The sequence below is a fragment of the Bos javanicus genome, chromosome 4 (assembly GCF_032452875.1).
Source record: "Bos javanicus breed banteng chromosome 4, ARS-OSU_banteng_1.0, whole genome shotgun sequence".
In the NCBI taxonomy this organism is placed as follows: domain Eukaryota; kingdom Metazoa; phylum Chordata; class Mammalia; order Artiodactyla; family Bovidae; genus Bos; species Bos javanicus.
This window is the reverse complement of record NC_083871.1, coordinates 18,605,503-18,633,022: the sequence shown is the minus strand read 5'-3', so window position 1 is coordinate 18,633,022 and position 27,520 is coordinate 18,605,503.

The window sequence follows — 27,520 nt, the reverse complement described above, 5'->3', positions numbered from 1 at the left end:
GACTGAGTGACTTCAATTTCTTTCAAGACATAGCAAGGGGATTCCCAGGTGCCTCAGTGGTAAAGAACCCACCTGCCAATGCAGGAGAAACAGGAGACTCAGGTTCAATCCCTGAGTTGGTACGATCCCCTGGAGGAAGAAATGGCAACCCATTCCAATATTCTTGCCTGGAGAAACCCGTAAACAGAAGAGCCTACAATCCACAGGTTAGCAAAGAGTCGGACATGACTGAGCATGCACACACACACACACACACACTAACAAGGCATACCAAGGACTTAAGACATGGCCTCTATTAGGGTTCCACAAAATTCAGTATGAACTTTTATATTTAGTCTTTCTAAAGTTGTTGTGGTTGAAATCACAAGGAGCATCTACAAAAAGGAGTAAGTGAGAAAAAAGTTGTCCCTCTGTAATGGCAAATTGAAAAATAGAAGCTCCCCATTGGAGCTGATATGCCCCAATATATTGTGTGATTATGGTGTATGAGTCTGGACTATCCCTACAAGCCATCTGTTAAACTGTCTCATATACCCAACATATTGTTCTCTGAACTTGCACTCAGTGGTCCCAGCTCTGACCTTTCTCCTTTCACCAAATTATTCTCAAATAAGCATTTTCTTTTATTTTCCTTTAAGCTGGATTTGAAGTCAATTCAGCAGTTTTATTGATTAGTGTTTTCATAATTTTCTTTTTATTATCAATCTTCTTCATCTTGAAATTTAGGTTTCTCCTATCCTTTAATTAAAATGTAATTTCTAACAGTAGAGTACAACTCATTTAGTGTGTAGTCTGGTGAGCTACAGCTAATATTTGTGTATCCACTACTATAATCATTATAATAACAATGTCTTTATTAGCCAAAAAAAATTCCTCCCCTACGTCCTTTTCAACTCAATACTTTTCTCCATCCCTACCCTGGCAATCACTGGTCTATTTTTGTTTTGTTTTTAATCTCTGTAGTTTTTCCCTTCTAAGAATGTTATACAAATGAAACAATGTATTTTGAGGTTAATTTCTTTCATATAGTAAAATGCATTTAAAATCTCTTCCTGTTGTTGCATGTATCAATAGGTCATTTTATTTTTATTGATGAGTAGTATTCTTTTGTATGGAAGTACTGAGTTTGTTAAAGCATTTCCTGGTTAAAGGACATTCTTGTTACTTCCAGGAATGGGCAATTATGATAAAACTGTTATAAGAATTCATTTACAGGTATTTGTGTGAACACGAGTTTTCGTTTCAATTTCTTTCCCAATATCTAGGACTGTGATTGCTAGGTCATATGCTACATGTCTGTTAGCCTTTATAAGAAGTTGCCAAACTGTTTTCCAAAGTGGCTACACTGTTTTATATTCCTAATAGCAATATGCAAAAACTTAATCAAGTCTTGTCTTTTCCTATCTTTTTCTTCTCTAAAGCATTGTAGTAAATATGTACTGGAATGTCATTATAATTTTGTGTTTCCCTAATGAGTAACATCTTCTCATGTGGAGTATTTGTTCAAAAATTTTGCCAATTTTTTGGTTACATTCTTTTCATTGAATTTTGTGATTTTCATATTTTGAATGTGAGTTCTTTAACAGGTATACAATGTGTACATATTTTCTCTGAATATCTGGCTTTTCCTTCCATTTTCTGAAAGTGTCTTCTAAATGTGATTGTTAACTTTGATGAAATCCAATTTCATTTTTTTTTAATTTTATAAGTTATGCTTTTAATCATACCTAAGAAATCTTGGTCTGATTCAAGGTTACAAAGATCATGTTTTATTCTAGTAGTATTTTATTTTACATTTAGGTCTATGATCTATTTTGACTTAGTTTTTGCAGAGATTGTAATGTATGGGTTGAGGTTTTGTTTGTTTGGTTTTGTTTTTTCATATATTTGTCCAATTGTCCCAGTATCACTTGTCAAAAAAATTATATATTCGATTTTGAGTTGTCTACATATCTTTTACTGAACATTAACTGACCGTGTATGTTGAGTCCTGTTCCATTTATTTTTTCCATTCCTTCTATTATTCTCTTCTCCTTTTATCTATATTTTCACTGATACCACTTTGTTGTGATAACTGTAGCTTTGTAGTAAACCTTGATATTAGGTAGAATAAGTCCTCCTGTCTTTTTTTTTCTCTCAAAACTGTTTTGGTTATTCTTGTTCTTTGACTTTTCTGTATACATTTTACAAAAAGTCTATAGATTTTTATTAAAAAAGTCCTGCTGATATCGTGGTAGGTATTATGTTAAATCTATAAATCAGTTTAGGGAAGAACTGGTATCTTAACAATATTGACTTTTCCAATCCAGGAATAATGCATATTTATGGATCTATTTATTAAGGTTTTTTTTTTTTTTTTTTTTACTTCCATCAGTGTTTTGTTGTGTTAACATCTAAACAGTATTCATATTCTGTAAACAAAACAAAACAAAACAAATGATGTTTAATGATTTTATCACTATGTAAAGACATTTTTTACTTAAATTACCAAATATATTTTACTATAGAAACATATGTATACTTTACATATATAGATGTTATATCTTGAAATGTTATTAAGCTCATTTATCAATTTCAGCATCTTTTTTGTATATTATGTGAGAATTTCTATGCAAAGAATCATGTTGTCTACAGTTTTTCTTTTTTTTTCTCCTCGCTCTGTATCCTTTTTATTTCCTTTTCTTGTCTTGTTGCACTAGCTAGGGCTTCTAGCATGATGCTAAATAGAAATGGTGAGACTGGGCTTCCTTGCCTTTTTCCTAACATAGAGGAAAGCATTCAGCTTTTCACCATTAAGTATGATGTTAGTTGCGGGACTTTGTAGATAGACTGTCACATTGAGGAATGAATGGATAATAATTTTTTTTCTAAGGAACAGAGCTTGAAATAAATCCAATTACATAGTTTTCAGATTTGACTATGCTTGACTGTCTTGCATTTTGCATGCCCTATCTGTTCATGGTAGCCATCTTTAACATTTATGGTAATGAATACAGCCAAACTAATGGCTCATTCATATTAGTGGTAGGGAAAATTAAAATGAGGATTTTTCCCCCTATGTTTTCAGCATGGTAACATCTTAATTGGAGACATTTCTTCTCAGCTTACATTTATTAGGTATTTAATATTCTGATATGCAGAGGTTTTCTTTTTCAGCCCCGTATCTAAATTTCAGTTTTAAAATGTTGTTCTTTCATTCAAGTCCCCATCTATAATCCCTATGTAACAGGCAAGGACATTTGGTTTAGATATTTGATAGCTTTTTCATAACCCTTAAACCCTTATTTCTTAATTGTCCAGTTTTATTATTAAATCTCTTCTGTGTGAGAAGTTGCATATCTATTACATTCTGATAGTCTCTTGCCGGTTATAATAGACACAATTTATTGTTATGATTTTTATTGGTGATTAATTTTATTTCCTAAATAGATGTTGCCTTTCTCTACTCTCACTATCATTTGATTTAAATATTTATAATATTTTTAATTGACTATGACAGTAGCCTTTTAACAACTGTGAATTGTGATTACCTCATATCTGTCCTTAATATGATCCTAGATATAAAGCAAAATGTGAAAACTTCATTAACGAACTTAGGAAATAAGCAAACATATTACCACAGCTTTCATAGTCTTTCGTGATCTAACTCTTGAATACTTGAATACTTACCTGGCCACAATTTCCAGTTTACTTGCCCAAATAGATCCCATGTTCTGGACAAACTGAGTGACATACTTTTTTATTCATAGCATTGCATTTCCCACTTCTATAGCATTATTGTTGCTTTGCATAGAGTATCTATTTTTTTTTTGTGCTCATCCTTTAAAACAAGTTACCTGAACACTTCTCAACACTTCACACATAGCTTTTTTATGTAACCATGTGTGTTTTAAAAATCTGTGTATGTGTTATTTGTCACACCACACTAAAGCCTTTTTGAGGGCTGCACTTGTTCCTATTTTCCTTGTATTTTTAAAGCCATAGATACAGTATTAGCTTATAATGAGTAAGTAATTTAGTAAGTTCTTGTTTCATGTTTAAGTTCAATAAATACTCATGATTTTCTTGCAATTTAAAAAATACATTTCCTCTTAAAATAGTCCAGCCATAGATTAGGAAGGAGAAAATAATTTTCTCTGAGTCTCAAAATACTCTGAAAAAGTCAACAATCATAAAGTTTTTCTCCATATTAACTTCTTTCTTAGAAATTGAAATTGAAAATGTCATTTTCATGGACCTAATGACATATTTGATTTAGAGACAAGTAAAGTTTCTCGAAAACATTTTTTTTTTTTTAACTGTGTTGTTGAATACAAGGAATTTCCTTTTACTTTGTTTCCTTGGAACCTTTGAGCCTATCTAATCCCATGAACTTCAAAGTTATTTCAACTTTACATCAACCAGTAAAGGTATGAACAAAAATGAAAATGTAGTCACCAGACTTGAACCGGCATTCTCTGGACAAAATGGACTTTATGAATTCTAGCCAATTTGCCTATTCCTTCTTAGAAACTAAAAGATGTACGTTTATTTTCAGAAGAAAGCATTACAAAGTTTTAACTACACACTTATCAGTGACGTGTTAAAGTTACACAAGGAACACAGCACCCATCTTGTTCACTAGCTCCCCTTTGGCCACACAGCACGTGAAGAACCTTTACCCAACGTTTTGATCCTGACTTCTCATGGCTGATGCAAAATGCAGATGTAGAGTTCTGCTGTGCTTAGAAATTAGGTAACTGATCTTTAGTGCAAATCAAAATTGTTTTACTAACTTTGACTGTAACTGCTGTGAACTAGAAAACGTTTACAATCCTAGAGAGATTAGCTGTTTCTTTCTGAAAGTCTGAAATCATTCCTTTAATTTATCTCATTTGTAGTTGCACATATTATTTATTTATGCAATCATATCCAATTTTAGCTATCCAATATTTTAAATAGAAAAAAAGAAGCTTGGGTAATGTGCATACCTCATATTCAAACTTATTGTTGTGATATATCACTTATCTTCTGTATTTTTTATGTATATATGTAAGTGTTCTATAAGTATTTGTATTAAGATCAATGTATTTTTTTTAGCTCAGTGAATTATTTTCTGTAACAATTGTTTTATTAGGAACAAAGATCCTGAGGAATTTATCAAGCTAGGACATAGAAGAGATGTTTTATTATACTTTTGTTGAACTGTGTTCTTTTAATGTAACAATTACTCTGTGCAGAATTCTAAACTCTTTGACCATTTGCATACTTAACCTGAACCTTGTCAAGTGTGACCTCTTACAATGGAGGGTATTTTTCTCCCCAGAGTCAGCATATTGTCTCAATTTCTTCTGTCCCACACTTCCTTCCTTCTTAGAAAGGACGAACAACAGAAATTTCAGTGCCTAGAATTCATAAACAGCTCTATATTTGTTCCTCATACCTTGAAGCTTCTATGTTTACATATGTATTGATGAGTGAGATAGTAAGAGAGACAGCATGAGACACATGGATTGGAAAGAAGAAAGATTTTTCATTTAGAGATTCCTGGATCCAATAACTCCTCTGGAAACACAGAGAAAGAAATATAAGTTTAGCCACTTCAGTGGCTTTCTGAGAGATCTATTCACTAATGACACATGCTCCTTTGCATGTGTACAAGTAGTATGTTCCTCCTTTTCATTCCCCCCATTTATCCTCCTGGCCACCTCTGCCACCTTCTTCCTTCTTCTCTTCTCTGTATAACTCTGTGAACAACTCTGAGCAGTCCAGTTGTAGAGTGCACATAAGGAAGAGATTACTGAATAGCCCACTCTCTCCTCTATTGATTCCACCTCATCTCATTCGGGTCACCTCTAACTCCCTCCTCACTCTTCTCTTCTCCATATAACGCTGTAAACCTCTCTGGGCGAAACAAGTTTCAGGGCAGGACGTACCAAGCAAATTCTCCAGCAGCAAGGAACACAGCCCTGAGCTCCAAGACACAGGCAGCCCAAAGTCACCCCAAAACCATAGACATCCCATAACTCATTACTGGACATTTCATTGCACTCCAGAGAGAAGAAATACAGCTCCACCCACCAGAACACCGACACAAGCTTCCCTAACCAAGAAACCTTGACAAGCCACCTGTACAAACCCACACAGAGTGAGGAAACGCCACAATAAAGAGAACTCCACAAACTGCCAGAATACAGAAAGGACATCCCAAACTCAGCAATTTAAACAAGATGAAGAGATAGAGGAATACCCAGCAGATAAAGGAACAGGATAAAAGCCCACCAAACCAAACAAAAGAGGAAGAGATAGGGAATTCACGTGATAAAGAATTCCAAATAATGATAGTGAAATTGATCCAAAATCTTGAAATCAAAATGGAATCACAGATAAATAGTTTGGAGACAAAGATTGAGAAGATGCAAGAAAGGTTTAACAAGGACCTAGAAGAAATAAAAGAGAGTCAATATAAAATGAATAATGCAATAAATGAAATTAAAAACACTCTGGAGGCAACAAAGTAGAATAACAGAGGCAGAAGATAGGATTAGTGAATTAGAAGATAGAATGGTAGAAATAAATGAATCAGAGAGGATAAAAGAAAAACTAATTAAAAGAAATGAGGACAATTTCAGAGACCTCCAGGACAATATTAAATGCTACAACATTTGAATCATAGGGGTCCCAGAAGAAGAAGACAAAAAGAAAGACCATGAGAAAATACTTGAGGAGATAATAGTTGAAAACTTCCCTAAAATGGGGAAGGAAATAATCACCCAAGTCCAAGAAACCCAGAGAGTCCCAAACAGGATAAACCCAAGGTGAACACCACAAGACACATATTAATCAAATTAACAAAGATCAAACACAAAGAACAAATATTAAAAGCAGCAAGGGAAAAACAACAAATAACACACAAGGGAATTCCCATTAGGATAACAGCTGATCTTTCAATAGAAACTCTTTAAGCCAGGAGGGAATGGCAAGACATACTTAAAGTGATGTAAGAAAATAACCTACAGCCCAGATTATTGTACCCAGCAAGGATCTCATTCAAATATGAAGGAGAAATCAAAAGCTTCTCAGACAAGCAAAAGCTGAGAGAATTCAGCACCACCAAACCAGCTCTCCAACAAATACTAAAGGATATTCTCTAGACAGGAAACACAAAAACAGTGTATAAACTCGAACCCAAAACAATAAAGTAAATGGCAACGAGATCATACTTATCAGTTATTACCTTAAATGTAAATGGGTTGAATGCCCCAACCAAAAGACAAAGACTGGCTGAATGGATACAAAAACAAGACCCCTACATATGTTGTCTACAAGAGACCCACCTCAAAACAGGGGACACATACAGACTGAAAGTGAAGGACTGGAAAAGGATTTTCCATGCAAATAGGGACCAAAAGAAAGCAGGAGTAGCAATACTTATATCAGATAAAATAGACTTTAAAACAAAGGCTGTGAAAAGAGACAAAGATGGTCACTACATAATGATCAAAGGATCAATCCAAGAAGAAGATATAACAATTATAAATATATATGCACACAACACGGGAGCGCCGCAATATGTAAGACAAATGCTAACAAGTATGAAAGGAGAAATTAACAATAACACAATAATAGTGGGAGACTTTAATACCCCACTCACACCTATGGATAGATCAACTAAACAGAAAATTAACAAGGAAACACAAACGTTAAACGATACAATAGACCCCAGTTAGACCTAATTGATATCTATAGGACATTTCATCCCAAAACAATGAATTTCACCTTTTTCTCAAGCGCACATGGAACCTTCTCCAGGATAGATCACATCCTGGGCCATAAAGCTAGCCTTGGAAAATTCAAAAAAATAGAAATCATTCCAAGCATCTTTTCTGACCACAATGCAGTAAGATTAGATCTCAATTACAGGAGAAAAACGATTAAAAATTCCAACATATGGAGGCTGAACAACACGCTGCTGAATAACCAACAAATCACAGAAGAAATCAAAAAAGAAATCAAAATTTGCATAGAAACAAATGAAAATGAAAACACAACAAACCAAAACCTGTGGGACACTTTAAAAGCAGTCCTAAGGGGAAAGTTCATAGCAATACAGGCACACCTCAAGAAACAAGAAAAAAGTCAAATAAGTAACCTAACCCTACACCTAAAGCAACTAGAAAAGGAAGAAATGAAGAACCCCAGGGTTAGTAGAATGAAAGGAATCTTAAAAATTAGGGCAGAAATAAATGCAAAAGAAACAAAAGAGACCATAGCAAAAATCAACAAAGCCAAAAGCTGGTTCTTTGAAAGGATAAATAAAATTGACAAACCATTAGCCAGACTCATCAAGAAACAAAGGGAGAAAAATCAAATCAATAAAATTAGAAATGAAAATGGAAAGATCACAGCAGACAACACAGAAATACAAAGGATCATAAGAGCCTACTATCGACAATTATATGCCAATAAATTGGACAACGTGGAAGAAATGGACAAATTCTTAGAAAAGTACAACTTTCCAAAACTGGACCAGGAAGAAATAGAAAATCTTAATAGACCCATCACAAGCACGGAAATTGAAATTGTAATCAAAAATCTTCCAGCAAACAAAAGCCCAGGTCCAGACAGCTTCACAGCTGAATTCTACCAAAAATTTAGAGAAGAGCTAACACCTATCCTGCTCAAACTCTTCCAGAAAATTACAGAGGAAGGTAAACTTCCAAACTCATTCTATGAGGCCACCATCACCCTAATACCAAAGCCTGACAAAGATCCCACAAAAAAAGAAAACTACAGGCCAATATCACTGATGAACATAGATGCAAAAATCCTTAACAAAATTCTAGCAATCAGAATCCAACAACACATAAAAAAGATCATACACCATGACCAAGTGGGCTTTATCCCAGGGATGCAAGGATTCTTCAATATCCGCAAATCAATCAATGTTATACACCACATTAACAAATTGAAAAACAAAAACCATATGATTATCTCAATAGATGCAGAGAAAGCCTTTGACAAAAGTCAACATCCATTTATGATAAGAACTCTCCAGAAAGCAGGAATAGAAGGAACATACCTCAACATAATAAAAGCTATATATGACAAACCCACAGCAAACATTATCCTCAGTGGTGAAAAATTGAAAGCATTTCCTCTAAAGTCAGGAACAAGACAAGGGTGCCCACTTGCACCATTACTATTCAACATAGTTTTGGAAGTTTTGGCCACAGCAATCAGAGCAGAAAAAGAAATAAAAGGAATCCAAATTGGAAAAGAAGAAGTAAAACTCTCACTGTTTGCACATGACATGATCCTTTACATAGAAAACCCTAAAGACTCCACGAGAAAATTACTAGAACTAATCAATGATTATAGTAAAGTTGCAGGATATAAAATCAACACACAGAAATCCCTTGCATTCCTATACACTAATAATGAGAAAACTGAAAGAGAAATTAAGGAAACAATTCCATTCACCATTGCAACGGAAAGAATGAAATACTTAGGAATATATCTACCTAAAGAAACTAAAGACCTATATATAGAAAACTATAAAACACTGGTGAAAGAAATCAAAGAGGACACTAATAGATGGAGAAATATACCATGTTCATGGATTGGAAGAATCAATATAGTGAAAATGAGTATACTACCCAAAGCAATTTATAGATTCAATGCAATCCCTATCAAGCTACCAACGGTATTCTTCACAGAGCTAGAACAAATAATTTCACAATTTGTATGGAAATACAAAAAACCTCGAATAGCCAAAGCAATCTAGAGAAAGTAGAATGGAACTGGAGGAATCAACCTACCTGACTTCAGGCTCTATTCCAAAGCCACAGTTATCAAGACAGTATGGTACTGGCACAAAGACAGAAATATTGATCAATGGAACAAAATAGAAAGCCCAGAGATAAATCCACACACATATGGACACCTTATCTTGTGCAAAGGAGGCAAGAATAGACAATGGATTAAAGACAATCTCTTTAACAAGTGGTGCTGGGAAAACTGGTCAACCACTTGTAAAAGAATGAAACTAGAACACTTTCTAACACCATACACAAAAATAAACTCAAAATGGATTAAAGATCTAAACGTAAGACCAGAAACTATAAATCTCCTAGAGGAGAACATAGGCAAAACACTCTCTGACATACATCACAGCAGGATCCTTTATGACCCACCTCCCAGAATATTGGAAATAAAAGCAAACATAAACAAATGGGACCTAATTAACCTTAAAAGCTTCTGCACAACAAAGGAAACTATTAGCAAGGTGAAAAGACAGCCTTCAGAATGGGAGAAAATAATAGCAAATGAAGCAACGGACAAACAACTAATCTCAAAAATATAAAAGCAACTCCTACAGCTCAACTCCAGAAAAATAAATGACCCAATCAAAAAATGGGCCAAAGAACTAAATAGACATTTCTCCAAAGAAGACATACAGATGGCTAACAAACACATGAAAAGATGCTCAACATCACTCATTATCAGAGAAATGCAAATCAAAACCAATATGAGGTACCATTTCATGCCAGTCAGAATGGCTGCATTTCATAAGTCTACAAGCAATAAATGCTGGAGAGGGTGTGGAGAAAAGGGAACTCTCTTAAACTGTTGGTGGGAATGCAAACTAATACAGCCACTATGGAGAACAGTGTGGAGATTCCTTAAAAAACTGGAAATAGAACTGCCTTATGATCCAGCAACCCCACTTCTGGGCATACACACTGAGGATACCAGAAGGGAAAGAGACACGTGTACCCCAATGTTCATCACAGCACTGTTTATAATAGCCAGGACATGGAAGCAACCTAGATGTCCATCAGCAGATGAATGGATAAGAAAGCAGTGGTACATATACACAATGGAGTATTACTCAGCCATTAAAAAGAATACATTTGAATCAGTTCTAATGAGATGGATGAAACTGGAACCTATTATACAGAGTGAAGCAAGCCAGAAAGAAAAACACCAATACAGTATACTAACGCATATATATGGAATTTAGAAAGACGGTAACAATAACCCTGTGTACGAGACAGCAAAAGAGACACCAATGTATAGATCAGTCTTATGGACTCTGTGGGAGAGGGAGAGGGTGGGGAGATTTGGGAGAATAGCATTGAAACATGTATAATATCATGTATGAAACGAGTCGCCAGTCCAGGTTTGATGCACGGTACTGGATGCTTGGGGCTGGTGCACTGGGACGACCCAGAGGGAGGGTAGGGGAGGGAGGAGGGAGGAGGGCTCAGGATAGGGAACGTGGATATACCTGTGGCAGATTCATTTCGATATTTGGCAAAAATACAATATTGTAAAGTTTAAAAATAAAATAAAATTTAAAAAAAAGGAGATATGATGTGGCCTCCATTTTTGCATCCTTTAAATTTCTATATGTGGCACCAATTGCTGTCATTGTCTCTCAGATATGATTTTATTTTTGATTCACTGTCTTTTCCATAGTGCAGTTTGAGGAGTGAGGGAAGTAACTGCAGAGGCTTCTTCTAGTACTCCTTTGCTATGATACGTCTCATCACACATGCCAAACTTATACCAACTGCCAGGTTGTTGATCCAAATTATAGACGGGCACCAGGAAAATGACCTCCTGATTGGTCAGTAGACCTCCTACTCCTACTATAGAGCTTATCCAGATTTCTGTTCATCACCTGACCTCTGCAAACCTCCACTGTATCTATGGAAGGACAAGAGAGCATGACAAAATGCTTTGGTTCAATACATAGGAATATCAGTTCAGACCTCATGTCCAAGAGCTCTCTAAATATATTTGACCCTCAAACAACATGGGTTTGAACTGTGTGAATCCACCTATATGTGGACTTTCTCAGTAAATATATTGGATTTGGAGATTTATGACAATTTGAAAAAACCTGGAGATGAACCACACAGACTCGAAATATCAAAATAATTAAGAAAATTTAGGTATGTCATGAATAAATACAATATATATTGATTGTAGTCTGTTTTGTAATTTGCTACCATCACGCAGATATAAATTGATTATAAAAAATTAGAATTTATCAAAACTTGGGCATCTAAATACCTATAGACCAAACATGTTTCATACATAGTCAAGAGTGATGTAAGCAAATGTAAAAATGCAGTATTAGATTGTAATCGCATGAACTTATCTGTAGTACACACTGTGTGTGCATGGTATGCTAAGTCAATTCAGTCATGTCTGACTCTGTGCAGCCATGTGGACCATAGTCCATCAGACTCCTCCATCCTTGCGATTCTCCAGGCAGCCATGGAGAATAATGGCGTGGGTTGCCATGCCCTTCTCCACATACTGTACTACTGCAGTAATTTCAGAGCCGCCTCCTGTTTCTAACCTGGTGAGACCAAGTGTTGCAAGTGTCTGCTTAAAATGACTGTGACTACACTAATCATCATCTCGTGAGCAGTTTGTCTCCCCAGTAAATTGTGTATCAACAGTCAAAAGCAATCTCTCTCATTTCTCGTGTATATTTTCATCTCATTTAGTGCAATACTGTCAACCTTGAGCAACACTGCTGTGGAACTCATAGGACATGACGCTAGTGATACTGGAAGTGCTCCCAAGAAGCAGAGAAGAAGTTAAGGCAAAGAAAAGTTGACTTGCTTGTTGTATCCCATTTGTTGAGATCTGCAGCTGCTCTTGTCCACCATTCCAAGATAAATGAATCCAACATAAGGACCAACTGTTAAGAGAAAAAAAAAAAATTGTGAAGCTGTTGCTGCAGTTACGTCAACAGGGGTGAGAACTTTGCACTTTTTGTGAAGTACATTTTTTGTCTCATGTTGAAAATGCATCTTTTATGTGGGTACAGGATTGTTGTAAGGAAATCATACCTATAGGCTTTAATATGATTTGAGAAGAGCGACTGAACTGAACTGAACTGAACTGAAAGTCATCATATGACATCTTAAAGCAAAAGAAAGGTGAAAGATCTAAAGCTGTAGAATTTAATGCCAGCAAAGGATTGTTTGATAAATTTCAAAAGAGGTTTGACTTAAAAAAAATGTCGAGATAACAGAAGAAGCTTCTTCTGCAGACCAAGAAGCAGCTGATGAGTTCCCCAATGCCATTAAGAAAATAACTGAGGAAAAAGGATATCTGCCTGAACAGCTTTTAGATGCAAACAAAATACCCTATTCTGGGGGGAAAAAAGTCCACAAAGGACATTTATTAGTAAGGAGGAGAAGCAAGCACAAGGATTTAAGCCAGGAAGGGATAAGCTAATTCTACTGTTCTGTATAAATGCAGTAGAGTATGATCAGGACTGCCCTTACTTATAAGACTGCTAACTCCTGAGCCTGGAAGGAAAAAGATAAATACCAACTGCCAGTCTTTTGGATGTACCACAAGAAGACCTGGACAATAAGAACTCTTTTTCTGAATTAGTTCCATCAGTTCTTTGTCCTTAAAGTCAGGAAGCATACGACAGCAAGAAGCTGACTTTAAAAATTCTTTTAATATTGGATGATGTCCCTGACCGCACAGAACTCTATGATTTCAACACCAAAAGTGTCAAAGTGGTCTACTTGCCCACACACATGCCTCTAAGTTTGCCCCTAGATCAGGAAATTATAAGGACATTTAAGGCTCATGATAATTGTTACCTGATAGGAAGAATTATCAACACCATGGAAGAGAACTCTGACAGACAACATCATCAAAGTCTGGAAGGACTATGCCATCAAGGATGCCATCATTGTTATAGAAAAGGCAGTGAAAGTCATCAAGCCTGAAACAGCAAGTTCCTGCTGGATAAAACTGTGCCCAGATATTGTTCATGCCTTCACAAAATTTACAATAGATTCAGTCAAGAAAATCATGAAAAATATGATGAATGTGGCAAAAAGGTGAGAGTGAGTATCAAGATATGGATCTTGGAGAAATTCAGAAGCTAAGAAATACTACACCAGAGACATTAACAGAAGACAACTTGATGGAGATGAGTGTTTCTGAACAAATGCCAACTGATGAGGAAGACACCTTAGAAGTGTCAGAAAACAAATGATCATTACATAATCTGGCAGAAGGGTCCCAATTACTTAGGATTGTTTTTGACTTTTTTTTTTTTTTTAACACATGGACTCTATTCTATGATATGGCACTGAAATTAGAACAAATGGTGGGAAGATTGGCATTGTATAGAAACATTTTTAGAGAAAGGAGAAAGCAAGAAAGTCAGAAGTTAAAATGTATTCCCATAAAGTTGCACTGAGTTTGCGCCTAACTCCTATACCCCTTTCCACCTCTTCTCCCTCTTCCTCCTCCGCCATCCCTGAGACCAAAAGATCAATCCTTTCTCTTCCTGCATCTCCTCGTCTTATTCAGTGTGGAAATGACAAGGATAAAGACTTTTATGATGATCCACTCCCACTTAATGAATAATAAATATTCCTCATGTCATAACAGTTAATAACTTATCTGTTTAGTATATGCAAAACACTTATCTTTGTGTGAAAATCTAATAACTATATGAGACATTTTTATGTAATTATCATCATTGCCTAAGTATTCATATGTATTAAAATCTCTGCATGTGCATGCTAAGTCGCTGCAGTTGTGTCTGACTCTTTGTGACCCCATGAACTGTAGCCCACCAGGCTCCTCTGTCCACGGGATTCTCCAGGCAAGAATCTTGGAGTGGGCTGCCATGCCCTCCTCCAGGGGATCTTCCCAACTCAGGGATCAGCTGGGTCTTTTACATCTCCTGTATTAGCAGGTAGGTTCTTTATTACCAAAACCTCTGGACTTCTGCAATTCAAATTGGCAAACCCTGAGCCTTCTCCTATGGGGTTTTCCTTGGCTCAGAAGGAAAGAATCCACCTGCAGTGCAGGAGATGCAGGAAGCACCGGTTCGATCCCTGGTTGGGGGAGGATCCCCCGGAGGAAGGCATGGCAACCATTCCAGTATTCTTGCATGGAGAATACCATGGACAGATGAGCCTGGCAGGCTACAGTCCATGGAGTCACACAGTTGAATATGACTGAAGCGACTTAGCATTCACGAGCCTTCTCCTAAACTGTGTTCTCCTCTTTTGCTAAAGGAGATAGGAATCACTTCATAAGCTACTAAACAATCCCTCTGTTAAAATGTTTAACCTTCAGATATGTGTTAAGCTTCATTTTCCCATGATCCCTCCGTAAAAGTTATACATATGTTAGTAATAAGCAGCCAACTTTAGTGTCCTTGTAGGCATATATTTAAAATTACAATTTATCAATACCAATGTGAGAAAAATTGAAAATAAAAACAGACCAATATCATAGGATAAGTAAAGAACATTTCAAATATCTGCTCCTTGAAAGACCAGCTGGCTTGTGTTGAGTCACTGATCATTTCCACTAGTTTTACAAAAAGGATAATTTCAATAATACATAAACTTCTCCAGAACACTGAAAAAGAACAAATATTTTCTAATTCTCCACATAAATGTGATATAACTTTGAAAACAAAACTTAACAAAGACTATTATTCTTTTAATGAACTCCTTGATTGGCAAATGCAATCAAGAAATCCATTAAAAGAATAATTTCCGGTGAGTAATTAAAGTTTATGACAAGAATTTAAAGGTTTATTATTGGCACCCTTAATAGTATAATTAACATTAATGGATGAAAGGTGAGAAGCTTGAGGATGTGTTTGCCTCCCAATCTCACTAAAGATATTGCTTGTGTGGTTTCTCTCTCTTTCTTTTTTATTTTTTAATTGTCTTTGTCACAATTTATTGTGTTAAATAACTAATATGTTTATCTCAGTGTCTTCTTTCTTTAAAAGGAAGTTCTTAGGAGGAAGAAAAATTGAGCAAGAGAAATAATGAAAATTAGAGCAGAAATCAATAAAATTTCAACACAGGAAACAAAGATATACCAATGAATCCAAAAGATAATTCATTTAAAAATCAATATAATCAATAAATCTCTAGCCAGACTAAGCAAGAATAAACAAAGACAAGTCACAAATTATCAATGTCAGAAATGAAAGATTAAAGCAGTGAATAATAAAAGAAATGTTATGTATACTTCTATGTCAAATATTTTGAAAATTTAGATGAAGTGGACAAATTCTCTGGAAGGCATAAATTACTAAAACACAGCCAAGGAGAAATAAAAATCCTGAATGGCTTTTATATATTAAATATGTTGAATGAATAACCAATAATGTTACAAAAAAGAGAGCACCAGGCCCAAATGAGTTCACTGGTGAATTCTACCAAACATGTTTAACAAAGAGATCACCCTAGTTATTAGATACAAAGCTTGCAAATATCTTCTCCCATTCCATAGCTGCATTTTCATTTTGTTGATTGATTCTTTATATGTTTTATATTTTGAGTTAGTCTTCCTTATTGATTTTGCTTTGGCTAGTTATGCTTTTCAAGTCATATCCAAAAACAAAAAAATAATCATTGCCCACACTGAAGTCAAGGGATATTTTCCTTATGTTTTCTTATAGGAGTACTATGATTTTAGATTTTATGATTAAGTCTTCAGTCCATTTTGAGCTAATTTTGGTGAAGTGTTTGTTGAGATCTTTGGTTCATTTTTTAATCAAGTTGTTTGTTTTCTTATTGCTAAATTTTAAAAGTTCTTTGTATATTTGGATAACAGTCTTTTATCAAATATGTGTTTGAAAATATGTTCTTCCCATTTGTGGCATATCTTCTCATTCTCTTGGCATTGTCTCTCATATGCACAATTTGTTACTTTTAAATGAACTTTAGTTTGCCCATTATTTCTTTCATGAATCATACCTTTGGAGTTTCTTCTAAAAAGTCACTGCAACATCCAAGGTTATCTAGATTTTTTCCTGTGTTATCTTCTAAGAGTTTGATAGTTTTGTATTTTACATATAGGTCTATGATTCATTTTGAGCTAATTTTTGTGAAGAGTGCAAAATCTGTATCTGAATTCATACTTTTGTGTGAGGATGGATGGTCCATTGTTTCAACACTGTTTGTTAAGGACACTATCTTTGCTCCATCGCATTGTCCTTTGTCAAAGATCAATTGACTATATTTACAATGGTCTGTTTTTCAGTTTTCTATTCTGTCCCATTGACCTGCTTTTTCACCACTACCATGCTCTCTTGATTACCATAGCTTTACAGCAAGCCTTTAAGTAATGTCAGTCAAATAACATCAGTCCTTCGACTCCGTTCTTTTCCTTAAATATTGCATTGGCTGTTGTGGGTATTTTGCCTCTTGATATAGATTTCAGAATCAGTTTGCCACCATTCACAAAGTAACTTGTTGAGATTTACATTATGTTCTGGAGGGGAAATATTCCTCCTTCTGATCATGGATATTTTGGCTGGCTGAACAATTAAAGTGACATAAGAAAGATATGTACATGCAAGGCATATGAACATGAGAGATTTCAATGACAGGCAAAATGAGGTAAATGCAACCAAGAAGAAGAACGTAGAGGTCCAGGACATCTTCAAAGGGAAGGAAGACAATTCACAGGAAGATGAAAAGAGCATGTTTGGTAAACGTGTTTTAAGGGCCATACCAAAGAAAAATAGGATACAGAAAGGAGTTTTAACAAAGACTTGGTAAGTAAAAATCTGTGGTGAGAGCTGCCTTTCTGAAATATATCTCCTATCTAAATTCTTTTGGCAGTTCGGAGGTAAAAACAAAAACATCCTGAGACTTCTGTGGCTTAACAACAATCTGCCCATAATAATCCTCATGCTGAAAAGACATATTTTGGGTGATGAATTTTGCTCCCCTACAATTGGGATTGCATTGATTCTGTTGATTGCAAGTTGAGAACTGACAACCTGAAAGCATTGATGCTTCCTACATATGAGCATGGAATATCTCTCCACCTTTTTCAGTTCTTTGATTTTGTTCATCAGAATGATGTAGTTTTCCTCATGTAGATCTTACACATATTTTGTTACATTTATACCTAAGTATTTTATTTTGGTGGGTGCTAATGCTAATAGCATTGCAGTTTAATGTCAGATGCCACTTGGTCCATTGCTGATATATGGGAGTGATTTATTTTAGTATATTAACCTTGTATCCTACAACCACTTACTAATGCCAGGAGTTTGGGGGTTAATCATGTCATCTGTGAATAAAGACAATAAAGACAATTTTATTTTTCCTTTCCAATCTGTATGTATTTTGTTTTCCCTTTCTCTCATATGCATTAGTTAGAGATTTCAATATGATGTTGAAAAGGAAGGGTGAACGGTGGAATCCTTGCCTTAGTCCTGTTACCAGTGGGAAAGCTTTGATTTTTTTTTCTTTCTTTTTTTTGATTCTCTCATCATTAAGTAAATGATAGCTATAGATTTTGTAGATGTTCTTCGACAAGTTGAGGAAGTTCCCCTCTATTCCAAGTTTATTAGGATTTTTTAAATCATTAATGGATGTTTGATTTTGTCAAATGTCTTTTCTGTAACTATTAATATAATCTTGTGATTTTTATTTTTCAGCCTGTTGATGTGATAGAGTAAATGGTTTTTAAAAGTTGATCTAGCCTTGTACACCTGGGATAAATCCCCCTTGGCAATAGTGTATATTTGTACATATTTTTGAATTCACTTTTTAAATCAAACTGTGTTGAGAATTTTTGCTATGTTAATGATCATATTGGTCTCCAGCTTTCTAAGCTTATACCATAAATTTATAAATAATAAAGGATTTTATCTTTTTTATTTTCTAGTTTCTTCCTCCCTGCTTCTCTCCAAGAAATGAGAGGCTCGTCTGATTACATGGAATCCCAGTATCATGACTGGCCAACTAATAAGAGTGAGTAATTTACAAAACTGTAAAAAGTTTTGTTGTTTTAAACCATTACATTTTTTAAAAACGTGTTAAACGTAAAAAGTAAACTAATAGATCACCCTACTGGTGAATGCTTAGATGACTTGCCTTTTTTCCACTGTTAAATATATTGTTAGGGACATGATTTTGCAAGGCAAGGTAACTTTTCTGCAGTAGTTTGTATTATTTTATTGGCATATAATTAAGAAATAACAAAGACAGTATATGAATGTTGTTTCATAAACAGTTAATAGAGGACAGTTTTATTATATCCTAACCACCACTCAGTATTATCCAGTATACTTCTAAATTTTTGTTAGTTTTATAGATAAAATTTTTCTTATCTATAAGAAAAGATAAGCCTTTTCCTTAATTTGCATTCATTTATTTGAAATTATGCAGTTTTCATATGCTGATTAATAATTAGCATCTTCTTGCAAAAACAACCTATTCATGTTCTGCTCTTCTTCCTTTTTAAAAACTGAATATGTCTTAGTTTTAATGAAAAACATTTACCTCTTTTAAGTATTGCTAGTTCTGTGAAATTGTTTTAAAGTTGATAAAATACACACATACACCAGCACATATATATTTTTTTAAATCAATAGAAGATTATTATTCTTTTCCTAAACTTTCAAAGTCGTTATTAGCAACTCACATAACATGTTTAATGTTATGTTTTATTTGAATTATGCATTTCATTAAGCATATTGATGTTTACTAAAGGTATGTATTTGCTTTATTTAGTTCAATTGTGTCTGAACTCAAAATAACATTTACTTTGTGGATATAGAATTTTAGTAAAAATGTTTGCAAATGTCAATAGTTTTACTTCCTTATTATGTCCCTTATGAGTGTTATTTATAACACTGGTTCCTCTTGAAAGTAGAATTTGATATAAGACATACATGCAGATGATTTATTTAAGAAAGTAAAGCTAGACAGCTGAGGAATCAAGGGGGTGGAAAAATAACACATACTTCTAAGCACATGTACACTAGTGCTAAGCCAATTCCCACAGGTGTGCCTTGCCACAACATCACAGAATTGGCAAACATGGTGTGCAATCGAGATGAGAGGCCCAATTTCAAGTAACAAACAGAAATCACATCCATGTCTTCTACATACAAGCCAATCAACTCTAGTTTGTCTTCCTAATCCAGTTAAGGTTCTTGACTGTGGCAAGCAAACAAAATGATTTTAAAAAGATGGATACAAAGTTCTACTTAAATTTGAGCAGAGGACTTACATTCTTGTGGCTTGAAATCTTCATTCATGAAATCCTAATTCATAGGATTGTTTTGAGGATGAAAAAGGTTTGTATTTTTTTAATTATAAGGGAAGCTTTAAAACAGTGCCTCCACAAGGACTCAACACAGCTTTGCTATTATTAGTTCCATTAGTTCCTGTATGATTTACTTATCTTAATTAATTTTTTGAGAAATAGATGATACCATTACTATTAATGTAATTTTAAAAATTAAAATGCTATTTTTAGTAAAAACAATAGCACATTTTAGTTACATTTTATTATATTCAAATTGTCTGTGATGAATACCTTTAATATGGATAGTAAAAAACAAACAAACAAAAATCTTGTTCAAAAAATAGTCATTCAATATATACTGGTGGCTAAGACAGTAAAGAAACCACCTGCAATGCAAGAGACCCGGGTTTGATCTCTGGTTCAAGAAGATCCCCTGGAGTAGGAAATAGCAACCCACTCCAGTGTTCTTGCCTGGTGAACTCCATGGATATAAGAGCCTATGCTGTGCTATGGTATGCTAAGTTGCTTCAGTCATGTCCGACTCTGTGCGACCCCATAGATGGCAGCCCACCAGGCTCCCCTGTCCCTGGGATTCTCCAGGCAAGAACACTGGAGTGGGTTGCCATTTCCTTCTCCAATGCATGAAAGTGAAAAGTGAAAGTGAAGTCACTCAGTCGTGTCCAACTCCTAGCAACCCCATGAACTGCAGTCCACCAGGCTCCTCCATCCATGGGGTTTTCCAGGCAAGAGTACTGGAGTGGGTTGCCATTGCCTTCTCCATTTCTTTGTCTAAAAGGTATAAAGTCTTCCTGCTCTGGTTACTCCTTTGAGTCTTATATTTTTATTGGACATGATGTTGGTGGTGCTAAGTCAATTTAGTGTGTCCAACTCTTTGCGACTCTAATTGTAGCCTCCCAGGCTCCTCTGTCCATGGGATTTTCCAGGTAAGAACACTGGAGTGGATTGCCATTGCCAGAGGCTTTCCCTGATCCAGGGACTGAACCCGAGTCTCGTATGCCTCCTGCATGGGCGGGCAAGTTCTTTACCACTAGTGCCAGCTGAGAATCTTTGATGGCTCAGTCGGTAAAGAATCTGCCTGCAATGCAGGAGACCACCTGCAATGCAGGAGACCGGAGTTCACCTTGAGTCCGGAAGATCCCGTAGAGAATGAATTGCAACCTACTCCAGTATTCTTAATTCCATAGATAGACAAGCCTGGCAGGTTATAGTCCATGGGGTCACAAGAGTCTTAGTGACTAAACCACCAGTATAATTCAGTATAGTATATATATATAGATATAGATATATATAGATATAGATATATAGATAGATAGATCTAGATAGATAGATACAGATATCTATATCTATAACTTAAGCTGACCTATACTGGAAGATCCCTATAGATCTTATAGTTATGCCTATACTGGAAGATCCCCTAGAGAAGGAAATGGCAACCCACTCTAGTATTCTTGCCTGGAGAATCCCATGGACAGAAAAGCCTGGCGAGCTATAGTCCATAGGTTCACAAATTAATTACATTTATGTATATATATATATATATATATATATATAATTAATGCTTTTTTCCTCTGTTATTCTGTTTTATGTCAATTTAACTATTAGACTAGCCAAAAAACCTGGAAGAGAAGGAAAAATGCTCCGCTTCTATAACATATTGAAGTTAAATGAATGCAGTTATATGATGTATGTGGTTTTCTGTCTTGTACAGTGCCCATGAGAATCAGGCTCAGTAATGTCCCACTGGGGGAGTTCCCTGTGTTTGGAAAAGTAAATGAAAATTTGAAATGGAACTCTAATCCTGACTACAAGAGTGTTAGCTGATAGCTCATTTTAGAATATAGTTTGGGAAAAGAAATAAAAAGAAGAAAAACATGCAAAAATTATCCTTTAGAAAAGTAGGATAACCACGTCACACTAATTGTCATTGGCTTCGTTAGAGCCAAGTTGTGTCAGCTGACAAACTTACATATGTGAAGACGTTACAAGGATGATAGAAAGATGAAATGGACAGTGACACATGCACATTTACTGCAAAATTCCAAGAAAATAAATCACTGAGATGGTGTGAGGGAAGTGCCGGTTGGTAAGTGCTTCCTGCCTAATACTGGTGTACACTGCTCTTCTTCGTCTTCTCTGAAGCTACTCTCTGATATGATACGTAGATACGTATTTGTTTTTCTAGTTAACTGAAAACTGTATTGCCCTCCAAAACCTTTGCCTCTGAGAAATACCATCTACAGTGCAGTTCTTTGAGAGTTCAAAATTTTTCATATTGAAAAATACAAAATGTCAAAACAAGTTCTGCTGGATTTCAATCTTCTCCCACTTATTACTTCTATGAGTATTTAAGTAGAACTCAAATCATCTGAGTCCTTTTACTTTGTGCATCGTTTAAATCCTATAGCTCTATTAATAAATAGTGAAATTAGTGTAACTACCAAATATGATTGAGAACCTAATAATAAGCAGAAAAAAATGACATAGATTAGCTAGAAGATGCTGCAAAGCTCATGAACTAAAATCTACACAGGTAACTCAGAGCATCTTAATTCTCTATTTTAACGATAATTTAGGAATAATTTAAGTCTAAAACTATTATTTTATAACATTATTTATGTTATATTATTATTTATAGTACTATAATAATATTTCTTAGTATTTAGTAATCAGCAAGCCAACCCTAATCTACTCAGCATTATCAGAAAAAGAAAGAATATAGAATATGTGTGAAATTTTGTATATTACAAGGAAATACATAATCCAAGGTCATGATAATTTATTATCTAATGTTTGAGCTGTGAGTACAGTTAAAACAGAATATTAGAAAATAATAGGAATGTTAGAGGCAGGGACACGTTAGCAGAAAGAACTGACTGCTGATAACTTGCTGATGAGGGAGAAGATAGAAATCCATAAAAAAAAAAAAAAAAAAACCAGACTGCAAAACTGAAAAAAAATATTAAAAAGGATACTTAGAATTAATTAGGATTTTATATTACTGCAATACTTATGACATATAACTGCACTACATTTCAGCTTTTGTTTTCCATTGTTGACTCTTAGTAGTTGTACACAGATTAAATTACATAAAATACATATTATTTAAAAAAGTAGGGCAACATGGATTCAAGAACTGACCTTTCTCAATTTTACTCCACTTTTTCATTCTTCTTTCTCTGCATCAAGGTCCCAGTTTTGCTTATCTTCAAACTACTTTCTTCTCTGAGCTCTGGCTTTCTTCTAACCTCAGTGAACACAGTGATGGACATATTTATGTCAAAATGCTTGGCTATTTGAAATAAGAAACTTAGCTAACTAAAACTGGAGTATTTGGAATATCTCCTCTTCTGGAAATGTCAGCAAAAGGCCATGTTATGAAGGAAGGAGCAAAGGACATGTTAGAAGAATTCATTATAAAAGATATTTTTTGCATTTCTTTCTAACCTTTGAAAGCTAATTTCCAATGAAATTAATTAGCTTGATGTGATTTTCATTTACAACACGTCTAATTTAAACTAACAAAATAAACTACATAGGTAACAAATTGCCTAAATATTTCAAGCAAATTGAAATAAACCTCAATTTAGTAACTATTCCTGGAGAAAATATTTTTATTTCAGTGATTGGCGTAATCATCTCAGATGTGACACTTTCATTTACACAATATAAACTTTGTACAAACAAAATTGCCGAACTTTTTTAAGAAAGTAAACTTCAAGTTTATGAAAATTTTAGGAGCATAATATTTTTGATCCAAATTATTAATATGAGACTAATTACCTAGCACTAGTGCTTTCCTTTTATAGTTAGGAAATAAAGATGAATCAGCTCATGTTGGCTTCTTATTCAAACTTCAGTAGCAAAATGTACCATCTCCTCTCATTTGTCTCAATAGCAAATTTTTGCAGACATAGAATTATATTTAATGCCAGCTATTTTTTTAAGAGCTAGAGAAAACATGGATGTGAGATGGCAGACATATGACATGAACTTGATTTTTTATTTTATTTTATTTTTTGATAGCTAATCAAGATGTCTGAAAACATAGAATGAGTTATTACCATAATAGCATCAGGCCACTGTAATGGAGCAAAATTTACCTCCCCCCTCCAAAAAAAAAAAAAAAATCTCTTTGGTATGAGAATTATTTCATGCTGAAAACAGTCAAGGCCCAAAAGACTCAAGAAGAAACTTTGACCTTCCCCTTTAATGGCCTAAAAGAGTTTAAAATGGAGGATCCGGTCCTGGAATAAAATTATCCCAAGATATCTGCAAAGAATAAGGGCTAGGTGTTGGGTGGAAACTCAGCTGTGCCTAGAGATGGGTCCACTTTGTGTCTCTGTCTCTGCATGGCCTAGAAATTTGGCCAAATGTATCTATTTACCAAAATTTGCTTTTCCATCTCCATATGAGCTGTGTTCCTTCCCTTTGAGGTTTCAAACCACTACTCCCAACATGTTTATTTGTCTTTAACTGAAGATAGTGTATGGAGTGAGAATTTTGGACATTTTGTTGAGTTAGTCAGTTTTCCTTGGTTTCTCCCATGTAAACATGCTATTATAGTTCTGTTTGATTTTTCCTGTTAATCTGTCTCATATGGATTTAATTCTTAGTTCAGCCAGAAGAACCTAGAAGGGCAGAGAAAAATTATTCTTCACTGTCAGCATATCAAACTCTGAAAAAGCATTTGTTTCTGTTGACATAAACTGAGTACTAAACAACCAAAATTTGAATCATTGAAAGCATAATATGCAGAGTGGAAAATCCAACTCAAAGATTTTGATCAAAAACATACCTACTGACCATATTTTTCTGTGATGAAAAACATATTTTAGAGACCAATTAACTGCTTGTGATGTGTTTTTTTTTTCATCCTGAAACACTTATGTAGTACCATCCACTGTTTAGAATTTGAAATTCACAAAGGATTTTTTGAATTTAGTTTGAAATCCCACCCTGCACTACCTTTGGAATTTCAAGTCAGTTCCCTTTTCCTGGCAAGTTCCTGGATGACACACATGTTTCTTCTGTTACTATTTCCTGTGCTATTGTGCTTATCTATACCATATCCTTTATTAGCAGCTGTTAGGCCAAATCATATACTTTTGCCGCCTGAGTGACTACCTTTGATGATCTTACTGGCCCCATAACCCAAGGTAATCTTCCATTTGGTGTTGGGAGGAGAGTATGCCCAAATCTGGTGCTTTAAGGCAGCTGAGGATTATTTCCCTTTCTTAAACCTCTCTCTAGTAAGAACATGGAAACAATTTTCTTGTGTATATGCTATATATTTTAAACGCAACATCCCATTTCTCATACAAAAGTACAGGTTCCTTGTTGATCAAAAATTGAAGTCCTACAACTTATGTTATACCACTTTCTCTAGTATGAAAAGTTTTTAAAAAATTTACAGTAACATTTGCTTTGTTCAATTATTTATTACCAGAGTAGGGAAGCATGCTAGTTTTGTTTCCAATAGATGCAACATTTTAGCACTTTTCTTATGCCAAAATAAAAATGACTTTTCATTTTTATCAGAATCTTTCCCTTCATCCCTCCTTGAAATTTACAATATTTTCATCTCTTTTATATCATTTCATTTGAATTGTAATACAAATTAATTTGTCCCGATCAACAGATAACCAAATGACAAAACAGGAGGCAAAATTAGAGGCTGATTGCTTCGTGTCTGTTGAGGCTAAAGCACTCAGTTTTAATTAATGTTAAAAAATTGTCTTGGGGATTGTAATTCCCAATCACTAGTTCCATTATTATTTTACTAATTAGGAAATCTTTTTGGTAGTCAGGTCTAGTCCTCAGAGTGTTAAAAATGTCAGAGGGTTTCGCAAATTTAGAACATAGGTTGGAAGTAGAATGGGGATTCCCAGGTCGTGCTAGTGGTAAAGAATCTGCCTGCCAATGCAGAAGACACAAGAGACACTGGTTCAATCCCTGGGTTGGGAAAATCCCCTAGGGTAGGAAATAGTAACCCACTCTAATATACTTGCCTTAGGAATTCCATGGATAGAGGAGACTGGTAAGCTGCAGTCCATGGGGCTGCAAAGAGTGGACACAACTGAGCACATGTGTGTGCGCGCCCGCGCGCACACACACACACACACACACACACACACACACATCTACTAGTAGAATAGAAGCTGCCAACAGCTTTAGGATTAATCTATCAGACTCAGCCTGTCCCTCGTTACTTGGCCATGGCTGTCATGGTGAAAGATGAACTCTCTTGTACTTGGACTGTTAATATAAATGAGCTCTATTTCACTTTGAGATGTCTTGATTGAGAATTCTTGAGATGACTCAGGTCAATTTTCTGAGAGGTTACAACTAATTTAGAACTTACAAGTGAGTATAAATAGCTTAAGCTGATCATTTTGCTATGACATACTTTACTCTGGGGTTGAATTTCATTTACTGCCCCAAAACTAATTATTTAACTTTTTAAAGGCTTTCCAGAGAAAGTGATCTCACAAAGTCCCAACTACCTAAAGCATAAATTTCCCTGTTAGTTACAGCTGTTTTAGAGATATGTTGAATTATAGTGTGCTGTGTTGATCCCTTGGGCACCCCGTTGGCAAATTCTTTGTGCCTTGAGAATTATCTAATTATTCTTTTTCTTTGTACCCTATCTTTTAATCAGACTTTAACTTCTCTTCCTATGATATTTCTTTGGTCTTATTAATGGAATGGCATAAAAACTTAATCAGAATCCTCCTTTGCAAGTTTAAACAAATTAAACCTGTTTTTCCTCCATATGTAATTTGTCTCTCATGTTTTTTTTTTTCTTTAATGATGATCTTGTCAAAAAACTAATTCATATTACACTTTTAGGGACTTAAAGTAGATTATGGGCCTAAAATTTTATTTTTTATTATTTATTTATTTATTAACATTACTTTTTAGTCATTTAGAATATTTTAATTTTTATAAGATAACCTATCATAATTATATTTATAATTTATTATGACTTTAGAATAAGCTAGTTTCTCTGGTGGCTCAGATGGTAAACAATCTGCCTGCAATTCAGGAGACCCAGGTTCAATCCCCGGGTTGAGAAGATCCCCTGGAGAAGGGCATAGCTATCCACTCCATTATTCTTGCCTAGAGAATTCCATGGACAAAGGGGCTGGTGGGCTACATTCCATGGGGTTTCAAAGATTCGAACACAACTGAGTGATTAAAAAGAAAAATATTGTTTTATTGGACTCTGATAAAAAGAGAATTATGTTAGATAAATTAAGCAGTCAAAGAAAATTTTATTCATGACTACAGTATTACGATTGAGAGAGACTGAACTCAAATCTCTTGAAACAAATGGTGGCAGAGATTTTAGGTTCTACAATGAGCTAGTGGGAAAGTACTGGAGGACTTCTGTGGGGTCAATGTTATTAGGCCATTTTTGTTTGTTAATTGGCAC